This window comes from Ambystoma mexicanum, chromosome 6p (assembly GCF_040938575.1).
Source record: "Ambystoma mexicanum isolate Mex_15411 chromosome 6p, UKY_AmexF1_1, whole genome shotgun sequence".
NCBI classification, from domain to species: Eukaryota; Metazoa; Chordata; class Amphibia; order Caudata; family Ambystomatidae; genus Ambystoma; species Ambystoma mexicanum.
In genome coordinates this window covers 388,018,098-388,029,882 of record NC_090935.1, presented here as the reverse complement: position 1 = coordinate 388,029,882, position 11,785 = coordinate 388,018,098, and the positions used below count along the sequence as shown (strand labels likewise).

General features: G+C 49.5%; 1 non-coding gene across 1 annotated transcript; it reads right to left on the bottom strand.

Annotated features, from left to right (window-relative positions):
- Window positions 1-11,304: 11,304 nt before the first annotated feature.
- On the bottom strand, window positions 11,305-11,495 carry LOC138512805 (U2 spliceosomal RNA). The gene has a single exon (XR_011281525.1). It is a non-coding gene; the product is annotated as a U2 spliceosomal RNA (small nuclear RNA).
- Window positions 11,496-11,785: the final 290 nt, after the last annotated feature.

Genomic DNA, 11,785 nt, shown 5'->3' with positions numbered 1-11,785 from the left:
TATACTAGGAGCCATGGTAGCCCCCATAGCAGTCCTTTCAATTTGTTGATAGAAGTTTCCGTTGAACTCAAAGCAATTATGTTTTAGTGCTAGTTCGACACACCAAAGGATGAATGAGGTAGGGACTGGATTGTGATCGTCGAGTGTAAGAAGTATTTCTGCTATAGTGTCCAGGGAAGCTTGTTGAGGTATGTTGGTATAAAGAGAGATTATGTCCAGTCCTAGTAGCAAGCTAGTAGAGGGATCAAAGTCAAGGTTTTCATAACTGTTGATAACGTACCTGGAGTCTTTGAGACAGGATTGCATTTTCTGTACGTGGGTTTTTAGATAGTGGTCGGCAAATGTAGAGAGTGGTTCTAATACTGAGTTTATTCCTGCCACTATTGGTCGTCCTGGTGGGTTGATGAGGGTTTTGTGCACTTTAGGTAGGGTATAGAACGTAAGGATGCTCGGTTTTTTGTTGTTGAGGAAATCTGCTTCCTGTTTAGAGATCCATTTGCGATCTTTGGCCTTAGAGTAAGTGGGCGGTAAGAGTGATTGTTGCTCAGTTGTTTGTCACATTCTTTGATGTAGTCGTTGCGGTTTAAGATCACAATACCTCTGCCTTTGTCGGCCCTTTTAATAACATGGGATTGGTTTTTAGATAAAGAGTCAAGAGCAAATTGCTCTGTTCTGGATAAGTTTTGAAAAGGTCTATGATGATTAGCTTCAAGGGAGGCGACATCTGCATTGACTTTCTTTTCAAAGATTAGGGATTCTGGAGAGAAACTATGAGAAGGCGGGTAGAAGGTGGAAGGATTGCGTAAGCCAGCGCAGTTTGTAGGTCCTTCTCCCATAGTTTTCGTTTCAAGTGCAAAGAATTCTTTGGCCCTCATTACGACCCTGGCGGAATTCGGAAAACGATGGCGGAAATGCAATACCGCCATTGAATAGGGCTCGGTGCGACTATGACCCGTCACCGCAAAGTACGATGCCATTAGCGACACCGTAGTGAACGCCAACGCTAACTGCACCAAGCACGCGCGCGCGCGCCATGCCAAACCGTAAACACCACCATGGCGCAACGGTACGCCAATTCCGACCCCAGCGGACATGTACCTAACGCCATCAAGCATGGCGGAATGCACCATTCCGCCATGGTGAGAAGTACGGCATCGCGAATCAACCGTAAACGGCCCCACTGACTGCCCGTACACCGCTCCCTGCCCACAAAGTACAACTCCCCGTAGGTGCAACGAAGCCACAATGCAACCAGTGAAATGCACAAGTCACCCATGCATGCCAACGAACAAATGAACCTCAAGAGGGGCCAATGGGAGCTGCAGGGCACAGATGGCACGAATACAGAAGCCATCCCAATGGACATGACCACAGTCCCCCACCAAGAAACGCACACAAACACAGGCACCTGTGACCAGCAATATTCAGAAAATCACAACATTCCACCAGTCCACCTGGCTGACCGGCATCTGTCACACAAAACCCAATCCCCCGCCCCTGAGCATGACAACATTCAAACTGTCATATTGGCAGCCCCCATCCCTGACCTCACGGGCTTCGTAGGCAAACGCGCCCAGTACAGGACCACGCAACAAAACTCCGAAGCTGGAACCCAATGCAGATCCCCTCACAATACATCGCTCCCCAAATAGGAATATGCCACATCACTTGCAAAGAAGAACGCTACACGGCCCATATCAGAATAGAATTTTAATGCACATCAATATCACCAAGCCCATACAGCCATCAGGCCATGAACTCCAAAACACATTTCACCATTGTGGGCTGCATCCGCAAGAAATGACCAGCCACTACTTGTGTGACGCCCTGTTCCCTCATGGTACACAGAGCCACATTCACGTACGAAAAGGCAACATGGAAGCGCACAGAACCGCAGGGCCGTCCCAATGGGGAGGCACTAGTCCAGCTGAAAGGCCGAAATGTTGCTCCGAGCCACCAGTACTGCGTAAGGGCATGTGGCCCATTGGCGATCGTCCCATAAGATCGTAATGCTGCTCCACTGATTAACACGAAGCAGCAGGTGTCGGGAGTAAAACCCATCTGCAGGAGTGGCATACAGATGGCAGTGGCAAAAGGGGAGGAGATACCTGTCAACCAAAAGAAAAGAAACAGAATAGAATGGCCATCAGAACTACATTCGAACAACTCACTTCAATGATCACACTAGATCCACAGCCATATGCATGCAAGCCCACTCCAAAGGATCATCACCACCCCAAAACCACTTGCGAATCATAACTATCTATATCGAGGTGAAAACACCATCACAAACGAGTGTACCTGTGCATGCGTCTGTGAAAACAGAATCCTTCAGATGGGATTGGTAACGTGCATGGACACAAGTGTCTGAAGGCGCGTCGAGACAGGGAGGGCTCAACAAGGCCAGATAGACGATGGTCCCACTATGGCAGCCCTGCATCACATAGCGCAGGGGGGGCGGACAGATCCCAAGAAGCCCTGTACATGGCAAACTCTGTATCAAATCACCTGCCCATGCATCCATTCATCATTCCCTCATCCCGTAATGAAAACGCCTGAATATTTACTCACATAACATTAGAAATATCCATTGAGTCTGTGCGTTATGCAGCCTGCAAAATCCACAGTGCCCCAGCACGTAATTCCAGTCTAGTGAAGTAACATGTATTTGGGAACGTCCTGCCTTATCGTCCACTACGCAATTGCGCATCCCATACTATTCATATCAATCATAGCATTCTCGCCATGGCCCCTGTCTCAAGGACATTGAACAATAGAACGTTATATTTGCAGTCAGACCTGTGGGCATCTCCTCGCCGCTAGCTGAAAACCGAAAGCGCCGCCCTTCGAATTCCTCATTTGCAACATCACGTCGAAGAGGCATCTGTGGCCGTTTGAAAACACTAATTAATCCATCGAGTGCGGCTGTGTGTGAAAATGGCAACTGCCTTCACCCACGAATGGGACGCCCCGCCCGTCGTTGCAACTCGGTACAGTGATGAATGAGGGCCCACCGTTACTCGAGTACTACGTTCCACTGACCCTTCACAACTCTGTTCACGACTGCACAGATAGTATGTGAAACAATGGGACCACAGCAGAATGAACATATCAACCAATGTTACACGGCCATCGGGTACAAATACAAGATTGCAATAGCAAGATGCCATTCCACGAATTGCAGCGTTGTGCGTGGGACGTGCTCGGCCAAAGGGGAGAGCAGTTTGCACAGGTGGAATGAATCACCACAGGTGGAGGCCATTCAGCCTGGAAACACATAAATTGCACAGCCAGTCTCCTCCCACAACCACACCGAAATGCTACCGGCAGGACTCGCGATGTTGGCCCTGGGGGACCTGATAGCACTGCAAGTACTCCAACTCCAAGAAGAAGACGAACACCAACTACAACCGGCCGCACGGAGGAGACGCAGGAGGAGGAGGAGGCCAAGGCAGGGCCAGCAAGGGCCGCCAGCACAGCCACTACCACCACGCAGGCAGCCCGCAATCCCACGCCTCCGAGCACATCCGTTCAACCTCACTGATGAGCAGATCCACACCCTCTACCGTCTGGACCGGGACACCATAACCGCCATTGTGGACATGACACAGGCTGACCTTGTCAGCATGATAGATAGCCCAACCGCCATCCCACCCCTACTGAAGGTGGTGTCTGTACTCCACTTCCTGGCCACAGGCACCTACCAGCACACAGTCGGACAGTTGCATGGCATTTCTCAGCCACTGTTCTCACGGACACTATTGCAAGTGCTCGATGCCCTCCTGAAGCACGCAGACGACTACATCTCCCTACCACGCTCGGAGCTGGAAATTACCAACACAAAAGTGGGATTCCATGCACTTGCCGGCATACCGGGTTGCATTGGTGCCATCGACTGCACCCATGTGGAATTGGTCGTCCCACATGCCATGGAGGCCCAGTACCTCAACCGAAAACAATTTCATTCTCTGAATGTACAAATGGTGTGTGACTCCAACAGGATCATTCCACATTGTTGTGCCCGATTCCCTGGATCAACCCATGATTCTATGGTCTTGAGGAACTCTACAATACCACGCTACATGGAGCGACACGCAGGGAACAGATCCTGGCTACTCGGTGAGTCTCATTTCATGCATGATGATGTGGGGTATGTGATTCGGCAATGACCTGGCAGGAAGGGGGCGGGGGGGTGTGCGTACGTAGCAATGGCATTCCACATCATACGTTTATCGTCCACATACAGGTGATGCTGGATATCCACTGAAGAGATGGCTCCTTACACCACTCCGGAACCCACAGAACCAGCATGAGGAGGACTACAACCATGCCCACTCACGTACCCGTGTAGTCATTGAACAGGCATTCGGCCTACTGAAGGGTCGTTTCCGCTGCCTCAGCAGGTCTGGCGGGGCACTCCTGTACCGCCATGTGAAGGTTGCAAAGATGGTGATGGCATGTGTCATGCTCCACAACATGTGCGTACGTAGAAATGTGCCCATGCCCCCTGACGCAGAACTGCAAGCACCTGAAGATGGTCATGATGAGGGTGGGGATGTGGCAGCACCTCAAGGAGTCTGCAAGGCACCGGAGGCCCGTGACATTCGTCAGCATCTCATTGATGTATGCTTCTAGCACTCACGCCTGGTGGCTGATACATGGACACGGGACTCGTGGCACTGTGTGTGTCTGGGACATGCACAATATGGACTGTACGCCTATGATGGCCTAGTACACAAAGATCAATGTCCACACATCTCATTGGTTGATCGTGCACTTTTTATGGCATATGTGATATCATGTTGTACACCCTATCGACCCGCCACCCAAGTGAGCCCAACACACCCCCTCCACCCTCCCACCTCCCCCCCGAACACCAGTGTCCAAAGATGCTCATCGTCAGTGGGCAGTCGCTATTGCAAGCCCCCTCTGCGGGTATCAGGGGCACCCCTGCCTGTGGAGCGCAGGTTCCTCCCAGATCTACGTTGGGGGCTGCCCTGGACGGAACTTGCAACGGATGATGTCTCTGCCTGCTCACGTCCATGCATGTCCCTAAGGGTTTGCGAGAGCTCAGTGAGCACACGGCGCACTGCGGCAAGTTCACCACATACGTCTTTGGACGTCGCATGCAGTTCCCCCTCAGGCTCTCGGTGCTTCTCTCCATTTGGACTCTCAGGCTCTCGGTGCTACTCTCCATTTGTGCCCTTAGTGTCTCTGTACCTCTCTCCATTTCTGCCCTAAGTGTCTCAGTTGATGTTTCTATGTCTGCCTTAGTGCCCCCACATTCATCGGCATGGTCCTTGAGGAGCGTGGCCAGTTGCTGCTGTTGCACTATTAACTGGTCGAGGGACTGTTGCCTCTGCTGGGCCATGGCCATTTGCGGGGGTGTCTCAGAGGGGCTGTTGTCCTCATGTTGCCCTGCCACAGGGCTTGTGGGGGATGGCCAGTCGTCGTCTTGTGGGTGCCCCTGCGTGGTATCCTCATGTAGTACGGGATGGGACAGACAGGGGGATTGGGACAGGTCATGGATGGATCTGACTTCGACATCCCCGTCTTCTGTGTCGGAGCATGCTGCCATCAATGGGGTGTCACCTATGGTGCTGCTGCCACCGGAGGCAGTGCCTTCTGTGGCATCCGTTGGGGGGACCTGTGGTGGTGGTGTTGTGGGCATGCTGGCTGCTGGGGTGCCTGTTGATGTTCCCTCCTCTGTGCTGCCACCTGATTTGTGCTGCTGCCGTGTCTTGATGCGTGCAGCTGAGGTGGAGGGTCTTTGGCCGTTGGTCTTGGCCCTCTTTGCAGGTGTGCTGGTAGGGGTGTCCTGCAGCTCGTCGTTTGGATCGGACCCTGTGGTGGAGTAAAGGAGGGCGAGGGTTATTGGTGGGTCTGTGGGAATTGGAATGGCATTGTATCACATGCATTGGGGTGGTACCTGAGGGTGATTTGGGTCGGGGCCTTGGAGGTGCTTCCATTTGTGTGTGGAGTGAGGGTGCAGTTGTTTGGCAGCCTGCAGTTAGGGTGTGCCTGCTGCACGTGTAGTGCGTGTTTTAGGGGTTTTTAATTATTTATGTATTTATTGTGGGTTTTAACGTGCGCTATCAGGACGATGTGTGTGGACGTTCTCCTGGACATGTGTTTCTGTTGCACTATGGGGACACATGGTGCTTCACATGGATGGACTTTGTGGTTTTGGCATTGTTTCATTAGGCCCACCTACCTGATTCTTCGGATGTCTGCACTCCTTTCTCCATCCCTCCGACTCCCTCTATGCTCTCCATTCCGATGGTGGAGGCACAGATTTCTTCCCAGGGGGTCAGCTTGATGGGTGATTCCGACCCTCCCCCGGTGGCTGTGGCAATGTTGCGGTTGGCAGAGAGTATGCTGCGGACGCGTATCCGCAGGTCGTCCCATCGCTTACGGCATTGCTGTGGGGTGCGGGGTGCGGTCCCCACCGCACTTACCCGCTGTGCCACCAGAGCCCATATGGCCTTCTTGTTTGCGAGTGCCGTCCTGGTCATTTGCGTGGAGAAGACGACGGCAGCATTCTCCTGGAGGGTCTCTGTTAGCACGGTGAGTTCCTCACGGGAGAAGTGGACCTGCCGCTTGCGGTCGCACGCTTTCTTCGCTACTTTTCCCATTTTTCTTGGTTTCGCTAGGGTGGATGACGGGTTGGGTTGTGTCTCAGGGTAGTGATTTTAGTGGTTGTGTGGTTTTAGTGGTTTTATAGGTGTACGGCGGGTTGTTTCCCGTTCCGGGCCCGTGTTTTAACTTCCGTTTCCGTATATTTCCGGTCACCGTACTTTACGGTAGGCGCACACTGCGGTGTCCGCTGTGATGGGTGGCGGTATTGCACCTAGGGCGCCGTACGGTGGCGGTGTGGGCCGTTTTGGGTTCATTTCCGCCATCGCGGACTTTGCACTTCCGCCATGCCGTGGTGCTCGTGCCCGATGGGTCGGAATGGGCCGCACTTTGCTCCTTCTTGCAATGGCGGAAACGCTATTTACGCTGTGGCGGTCCGGTCAGTCACTTTCCGCCAGGGTCGTAATGAGGGCCTTTGAGATGTATTTTTCTCATGAGTTTATTAAACTCTGTATGGAATTCAAAAGGGTTGTGTTCTTTGGTCATGACATAACCCAGACCTTTATTAAGGACTTGTTGTTCTGTTTCTGTTAATGTGTAGTTGGATAGATTGATTAGAAGCGATTCCCGCTTTGGGTTTGTTTGGACCCGTCGTCCGAGTTGTTTCTGTTTTGGGCCTGGTATAAAAAACAGCCCTGGTTGTTTCTCCTGCCTCCGTTGCTTTGACGTCTCGTAGGCTGTCCTCTCCCTCTTTTGTTAGTCGCTTTGTTTCCGGTGGAAGTGCCTTCTCCTGCGTCGTCCGGGTTGCTACACTGCGACACCCAGTATTTTACACCTATTTATATACTACTACCAGTAGTTTTTTACTTACCTATCTAATACTCCCTGGGTGCGGTGATCCTATTCGCTCTTCCTTATGATCGGCTTACTGATTTCTCATTACGGCACCTCGCCCCCACCCTTGACTTTACCTTCAAGGTGATAGCCCTCGCTTTCCGCTATCACTTTTCCGCAATCTGTTCACAATTCATTTCTTTCATATAGACTTTTTATATAGATTTGATAATACTCCTCAGGACTGTATTAGATAGTATCTGCACTACTTTCCATTTTTTACCATAGCGTCAGCACGCCACGGGACCTTATCCTATCGATCTCCCCACACCTGGGATCTTCCTCACTACTAACTAGTTCTAAGGCCACTTGATCCAACTGCCGCACTTAGCTTTGCATAGCGGGACGGTCTTCTGATTCTACTATTGTGTTGTGAGCACATATAAGGCTTATTTTCTTTAAGTAACTCTGTATGCTTAATGTATATATATTATAGTATAGTATATAGTATGTATAGTATATTTATACCCTGTAGGACTGAATAATTCTCCTACACCTACCTACTGACAAAAGTAGAGAGCCCCCACCAGCACCATTAAAGTTAATTATCCCTCATTATAAAGTGCGCTAGTTCTTTCATTTGAACCTATCAAAGTATCTAGCTACCCACAAGCTGACCCTTTGTTTTATGTGTTTTTAATCCCACAGATGCTATGAGACAGACGTTGATTATATGTATGATCCAATAAGAATTAGGTTATGTCGTAAAACTATGGGTTTTACACCTGACTCCATTAGCTGCACCACGATGTCGAATTTTGATACAATATATGCTCCACCAGTCACCAACTGTATCATGCGAAGGGCTCTGTTACCAGTCACTGAAAACTGTTTTTTTTAAAAACAGTCACCAACTGTACCACCTGATACGCTTTGTCACTATGCGTTGTGCATCACTCACAGAAACATTCCTTCTAGATTGGGGGAAACTGCTACTAAGCCACCATTTGTACCTGATGTTGTGCCTCTTACTTATTTGTTCTTATTATTTTTTGTTTCTATGTGCTCCCCAGTGATTCAAACCCCATCATAACATACACTGGGCCACCAGCTGGAGACCTTGCTCCTTGAGCAGTACCCACACGTTTTCTCTTTATACAATACAAGCCTATCCAATCATCTTCCACGCTACACGCTATGCTGTGTTGCCAATAACACCAGCTGAGCCGCATTCACTACAAACCACCCCTCGGACAGTAGCTGTGCCTTATTGTTATGAGCAGCCCCATCTTGTGTTTCACAGCTCTCAGCCATTCAAGTGAGCCACCATGGGTCAGTTTGGCATTATTCCGCCCTGCACCACTTTCGGCCAAGCTTTTGGTCAACACCTTCATTGTAGGGCTTCCTTGCACTTAAGACACAGCTCTCCAATCACACACGTACGGTTTCACTTTTGTTTTCTATGTACGTGATGTGCACAGACCATAGGCTCACTTTTAACCTATGAAAGAATCGGCACGTCCCACCCGCGAGGGACTTGCTGACTCACTCACACACCCTCTAACCAATTGGTCGGATCTGTGGCCGTGGGCGTGTTTTATAGTCAGCATCGTCATGCCTTCACTAGCAACCATTGCATCCAGGAGGACAGCCGCATCCATTGCGCTCCGGTATGTTTTACTTTTTTAGTTTTTGATCGCTATCCGCATGATCAGGAATAGCCTCCTCACAGGCTCTCTCAAGGCAGTACTCCACTCTCGGGTATGATATATGTCCGCCACTGCCTTATTTTGTAAATCATACCACACTGTGATCCACTGGCCACATAGAGCCGACAGTGTGTGTTTTAGGCACCAATCAGCCATTATTGAATAATGTTTAAAATGACAATGACTCCCCTGAGATCCTTACAGCTATCCCTTTGCCCACAGATTACCCACACGGAAAGCTTCACGATCAACGCTCATTCTGAGGAAGGCCACTACAACTCCGGGCTCTTACCCAGCCCCACCTGCCCGAAACACTCCAGTGTCGATGATCCGTGACACAACCCCATTGTTTATGTGTTTATAGATAGTGTTGTGTACACCGTCTTGTTCAGAATCCCCGGACCTACCACAGTCCTGGGCAGCACCTTGTAAAATCATTCGTTCTCACTCGCCTGTATGTTGTACTTGTGCATCACCTCGAAAATTGTACCTCACCAATAGAGAGGTTGATACTTATCTGTATTTCCTGTGCTTAAACACCTGTCCGTACACTTTCGTGCTTATCGAAAGTCTTATAAACATTTAACTATATTATCTGTGCAAAATTGGTTTGGAGACAAAATAAAATAGTTTCCATACCAGATAGCTGTCTAAGGATCTCCCACCCTGATTTCTAGTACTTTATATTTCATAATCATCTGTCAGTCAATGTCTTTCGAATGTACAGATGATTTTGCAAGACCCCTGTATGACCACTTCAACCATCCCTCTACAGCCTCCCCAGGCATTCCAGTATTTACAGTTTCACTAAACATGGGATAGACCAGAGTCTCTCGAGTGAGCACACACGTGGTGCCGAATCCCTCTGCAGGTGGTCACTCCTTTATTCTTTACAGTTCTTTGAACTTATCACAACTTGCTACTTTGCGACTTTCACTCAACACAGTTCAGTTTTCATCAATTCTCCCCTTCGACTCATCGGCTGTGATGAACCGCTTTGCTGTTTGGAGTAACTGGAGTCAAGGTCGGTACCACGGAGACCAGCGGCTCTCCCCGGCTTAGTTATCAGCAGAGGAGAGTCTCATGTACCATTGACATCTGCTGCAGCATACGTTGGCTATTGTTAGCGGTCTTACAATTCCTTCTACAGAGGGCTTACGGGCTTTGGTCAGAAAGGGCAAGGTCGCTTCTCTCCTTGACACCCCCTGAGTGTGTGCTGTCTTTCTCGTCCTCTTGAACTGCTGTGCTGGGTTAACGCTTGCGTTGTGCGTTCTCCCTTGCTTCTCCTGTACTCTTGTGCTCCACCTTTCATCCCTGTGGGGAAGGGAAAGAGCCATCAGATGTGAGTGATTCTGGTCAATAGCCTGACTTTGCCTGATGCTTGTATTGGGACATGTCAGGTAAACAATTCTGGTGTTAGTCAGTTGTCTTTCCAGTTGTGTGAAAGTGTTCGTGTGGGAAAAGAGGGGCAGTGTTTTGGAATATCCTACGTGGTAGGATGGGGAAAAGGTGTTGAAAGAAGGGGATACACCTCTCACCCGTCGGTGTCTCGCTCCTACTCCCCAAGGACCCCCCCATCCAGGTGATACTCCCTCACTGGTTCACCACCAGCAACCAGATCCAATAGTGATGGCTGTGTCCTGGCCACCTGGATGACAGATCCCCAGGGACTAGCTAAGGAGACACCTTCAGGTTTCTCACAATAGGCAATTATCCTGCAATATTTTCGCACTAACATTTATCATGAGCAGTTATTTATACTCAATGGGCCTCATTACAACTCTGGCGGTAGCGTGCTGGTAAAAGCAGCAGGCTGCTACCAGAGTTATGCTTTATTTTCCAGTGCCGGCAATGGGGACTCACCGGGGCATTACAGCCCTGGCGGTCCCTGAAGCCAGGCGCCGGAAAAAGTAACTCCCCATTCCCATTCGAGTCCCATAGGACTCAATGTGAATGGGGAGGACGGATGGACCGGCTCTGTGCACAACAGTGCCGGTGCATCCGTCAAAGTCTGCAAGCGAACGCCTTTCCGCCCGCCAGGTCAGACCTGGTGGCGGAAAGGCACCCGCACGCAGAACTCGGAGTGGGCCTGTCCGGTATCAACAGTGCCCAATGTATTCACATTTCTGAGAATTTCTTATGTCCTTGAAGGGTACTATGGTCTTCCATGTTTTCTTTTTGTTTTTTTGTGTGCACCAGTCCTGGAGGTACTGCAATACATGGTTGATGTGTGGAGTGGACAGAGCAAGCTGCCATTCCATCTCCCTGTGCCAAAAATCTATTTAATATATGGTCCCTAGATAGAGGACGTATCAGATATTAAACTGATAAGAACAGATACTACACTTGATCTTAGCCAAAAGGCCGAGAAGTGATATGGTCTTCCATGTTAGCTATTTGTTGTTTCAAAGATGCTAGATTGTAGATTAATTGTTATGGAAGTGACAAGACACAACCTTTCAATCCATGATCATCGCTCTGAGTCAGGTCGTAACGCCTGTATAATACTTACAATGTATTTTAGTTCTGTTTGCAAAGATAATTCTTTCCATTCAGGCCTGGTTGGTTATCTCCAAAACCCAGTGTTATATGTTTGACATACAAGGTGATTTTTATACAAGTAAAATTATTTGTATTTGATTTGAATGTACAAGCTATTGCACTTG